The sequence below is a fragment of the Cygnus olor genome, chromosome 1, assembly GCF_009769625.2.
Source record: "Cygnus olor isolate bCygOlo1 chromosome 1, bCygOlo1.pri.v2, whole genome shotgun sequence".
Taxonomy (NCBI): domain Eukaryota; kingdom Metazoa; phylum Chordata; class Aves; order Anseriformes; family Anatidae; genus Cygnus; species Cygnus olor.
The window spans coordinates 145403352-145408284 of record NC_049169.1 but is presented as its reverse complement, the minus strand read 5'-3'; positions in this window follow the sequence as shown (position 1 = coordinate 145408284).

Sequence of the window (4933 nt, the reverse complement as noted above, 5' to 3'; positions counted from 1 at the left end):
TCAACTGCTTCTAACACAGCCCAAATTAGGAATAAGGTCTTTGGCTATTAGAAATAAGGCTAGAATCAAAACCCAGAGAAAAATTCAGAGACGTTCTAGCTTTCCAACACCACTAAACAGAACACGCAACAAAGAATTAAGCATTTGTTTAATTTGTAAATTGCATATTATCTCCTTTTCATGTGTTAACTTCCAAACGCTGTGAACTTTCTCGACAGAGGTAAGTTAGGCACACTGATATCTACTCCCCCTGCCAAAAACAAACAAACAAAAATAAATAATACAATTATTTGTGAAATATTATACTTGCATGTAAGCAGCCAAAATACAGAAACTCCATTAAGATGGATAAGTATTCACTTATCCTACAGACTCACTGTAGGGGAAAAAAATAGTAGAGCTGGCAAAAAATGTTTGGTATGTTTTAAATTAGATAAAAATGCAGCTTTGGTGTCCTCTCACCAATATTCATAGGACTGCTTTCAGATGGGGAGAGTACAGAAAAAAAGGCACGGGAAGGCAGTGCAGAGCAAAGCCTTCACGTTGGTGGCAATGTGCGGTTGTTTCAGCTCAACTGCGCTGGAAATCATATGTGAAACATTAAAGCCTGCATTCAGCTTATGGGGAACTTGGCTCCAGCGGATACCTCCTCTACCCGCTGGGATGTGAATCAGTTCTTTCTACCTCTCAGGAGAGGGTTCTCGACCTACGCAGGCACCGCTGTCTTTTACGAAGCATTGGGCTGGTCAATGGAGCATGAGCTGAGGTGGCTGTCACCACAAGCCCTTCATCGTTTTAAGGCAAAGACTACACCACAGGTACTTGTCCCATGAGTCTGCCAGCCAAACAAACACAGCAGGGAAAAGCTCTGGATTCCAAGTTCACCCATCCCAGGGAAGCAGACCTGTGCCCTAAGTATGGCTGATACCAGACAGGGCTTCTCAGCAGTTCTGCCTCCTGCTCCTGCTCCTCGTTAGCCTCGAACCCATTCGCTAGCCCTTGTCAGACTTCCGTCAGAGCTGCAACTTTGCAACCACTGAAGTGAAGGGTTTCACTCTGGCACCAGGATCATTTCTTTAGGAATGATGCTAATTATAGAACACGTGCATTGAGATCCAGGAAAAAAAACAGACTGGCTTTCCTTAATTGCTTAATAGTTGGGGGTGACTCATTTTTATACCACTTCACACCACTGCCTGGAGAGAAAAATATTCCTTTAATGCTGCAGCACGGACTTCATTCTTCTTCACCCTCTTGACAGAAAGCCTGCCATCACACAATGTCTGAAATATGGGATTTTGTGCATGTGGGTGGAGAGGCGGCTGCAGTCACAGCCCCTTCTGCCAGCAGTTCATAAGAAAAAAGCCCTGTTTAAGAGGTGCCATTCCCACCTAATTCTACCCGGCACACTGTATATAATGCAAAGGTCAGAAAACATGCTTTGGTGAGTATTTTCTAAAAAAAAAAAAAAAAAAAAAAAAAAAAAAAAAAAAAAAGACCTCATGGTTGCAAAACACGACTCTTTTTCAGCAGGGCTGTGCCTCTCGATGTGCCAGGTGCTGGGCTGGCGTCAGCTGGCGGAAGCTACGGGTGCTGATGCTTGAAAGGTATCGAAGGCATCGTGCCACGGTTTGAGTATCTGCGTCAGCAGTTTTTGCTGTTACAGGAGAAGGAAGACAGACTCGTACGATACCAAAGCAGCCAGCGGCTGGTGAAACCTTCGGCTCACCTGTTTGCAGGACGGAGACCAGTAGTCCCTCTGCTCTGCTCACCCGCTGGGATACTCGTGCTCGGTAGGGAAGGCAACCACCAGGACAGCCACTCCAGCGTAGCGCAGTGTCACAGAGAGGGCTGTTTGCTTTGTCTTCCTTCAACCTTTCAGATGAGAATTAAGGGCAGTTGAACACATACATCTGAGGGTCTTCGCACAGACTTTCTGAACATGCTGCTTCTCCTACAGAGCTCAGTGTATAGGACTGCACAAGACTTTCCCTGCAGGTACAACTCTCATTGCCTGTACAAACTACTGACGCACACTGGAGCTGCTTAAAAGCTTAAAGGTGGCACAGATGAACAAAACAGACATTTGTTTTAAGTATAACTGCTGAAAATCATGAGTTGCATCCTTGCACTCTTCTGGTTGATGGAATAATAATGCACGAATCCAGTAAATTAACTGGAAACAAACAAACAAAATCCCCCCCCAGTCTTTGCAAGGCTTCCAAAGCAGAAAGCTGATAAAACCATACAGACATCTCACATGACTGACTTCAATCCTTTATGTTCCAAGTCCCTTTATTCCTTTTTCCATTGCCACAAAATTCACACACGTACAGCTTACTCAGCAGCAAATCCCTCAGGTGCATCGCATGAGTGGATGCCTGCGGGTCTGCTCTTCTTGGCATGACATACATGATAAATTACATTTAAATTTAGAATTGGCAAGTACAAATCCTATGGCTCAGTTTCAAATGCTCCAGGAAGAAAACCCAAAAAATTTGGCAACAGCTTTAAAAAATACATACAGTTTATCTAGGAACTAATACTGTATGCAGTGAACAACTTCAAGATTTCTGTACCATTTATGATTATAAATTAATCAGCCTAGGTGTTACCACTATAGGAGCTAAAAAGCAAAGTCAGAGTACCCTGTAAAGGGGAACAGCAGACAGTGGCAAATACTGGAAATCATAAGGAAAACATCATTCGAAAGCTGATCATTTGCATTTACTTTTATGATCGTTCAAGCTTGAAGCTGTCAATCCATATTTATGGGAATGTAAAATGCACAGGTGGTTTCAAGCGAGTAGGAGACTGGGAAGAGTGAAAGAAAAAAAAAATCTACTACACTGGCTGATAGGGAGCAACTCCTACCTGGAGAGTATTTTGCCCAGTCTTCCTCTGAGGGAAGGTGTTTTCCACAAAGGACCTCACAGGAATGAAGCTTAAGAGAGGCAAACAATTGTGCGTACGTAAGAACTAAATACTCTAAGCACCTGCTTCCTCAGATTAACAAACCAAAAAACCTCAAGCCACATACTTTATGCTCCACTTATCTCAAAAGATAAAAGCATCGTTAGGTTGATTTGAAGCTCTCAGCGCGTACAAATGTTTCGCAAGCTCCGGTACTATGAGACTATTTGGTTACATCATATACCAATGATTTAAACTATTTCTGCTCAGTTATATTATACCTATATAGTTTTAAAAGATAATTGTGTCAGTAGCAAGCATTTCACTGCTTTTGGCTAGACAGAGGCAGTTGATGCCATGGGGCGTTACACCCTTATTCTCCAAAGCCTACAGAACAGAAATGACTTGTTTTCAGTAGAACAAGTAGATAGATCAACTGCATTAAAAGAGCATACTACTGCTTTTATATCTCAGATGACTTCTGTAGAATCTGTGGAATACTGGAGTTACATAAGCAAATGCCATCCTAAAAAGGACATAGTCAGAAAGTAGTAATTGGGGTCAGCATTACACCCTAACTTCCTATACAAGAGAGAAGCACCTGAAGACTGAGACACTGACATCTAGCGGCTGTCGTGCAAGATCTGACATTTACAAACACTGCTTGGGGTAGAGACTAACAATAAAGCAGTAACTGGGCATTTCTAACTTGCTTGCTCTATTCCTATACGTAGAAAATTTGCTGATTTGTTCAAATTTGTCCTAACCCTGCTTTCTAAACATCATACACACCTGAAATTTTCTCAAGTAGAAGAACGTGAGCTTTGTGTGCAGCATGTACATTTGCTCTTGTAGGCTGCGCTGACATAAATGAAACCTGAATGCTTATATGAAAATCTTAGATTTTTTAAAAGAGTATTTTAAGTATATTTTAAGTATTTACACCCTCACAACTGTGAAACAAAATATGCCATCATGCAATACTTAAGTTACCTGATGTGAGCCAAATAGATACAAGTTATATAACTCAATGCACTACCTTCTCAAAAAATTCTTGCATCTAAGCAGCTCTGATTACAGCATATGTACTAATCATAGTTGTATTTACTATTTAGCTACTCTTTAACAAAGAGTTATTAGTTTATAGAGGCTATGACAAACTCATTTTGATGAGGTAGTGTTTAGAAGAGCCCTGTGTGAAAGGGTGTTGAATAGTTTCTGGTAAAAAAAAAAAAAAGTTATGCTTCAGCATTGGAAGACACTGTTGGGGAAAAAGGAGACTGACCTCTGTACTCTTCATAATAGATAGCTGGTGAGAGGGGAGAAAAATAACTGAACAAATTTGGATTTGGTGAAAACTGACTCAATTCCACTACTCTTGAGCAATATTGCATTAATTTACTCTTTTTTTTTTTCCCCTTAAGTATTACTGAATATACAAAATATCCAGAGGCTAACATTGTTAATGGGAAGTTTCCTTTACATGAAGTTTCCTTTCCTCTGTTTTCAAAGTGGAAGCCAACTGTTGAAGTCTTTGGGCTCATTCACGTTTACTTTCTGTGAGGCTTGTCAGGAACTGCACTCGTAACTTGTTGCATCTTGCTAGAACTGAAGGTGTCTTTCAGGCTAGAAATAAAAGTTATATTCTACCAATCCACTGTATAAAATAAAGGAAATACATAACTGAAGACTAACAGAATTGATAACCAAACGAATTATAAAAGTATCTTTGGTTGGTTAAGGTCTATTTTAAAATGATTAATAAAAAAAAGCTGGAGATGCAACATAGCACAGAGCAGCAACCCCTTCCTCAGCAATGCTATTGCAACATGTCCTTCAAGAATTCAGTAATGAGGAAGTTAATCTCATTGGGAGAAAAACAAAAGGCTGGGTATGCTCAATCTATCTATCTAAAGCTTAAAAACAAATTCAAAATTATGGCAACAAGTCAAAAAACTACATGAGGACAGATTCATAGAGCTGGCTTTTATAAAAATACAACGTACTACATAAGTTTTAC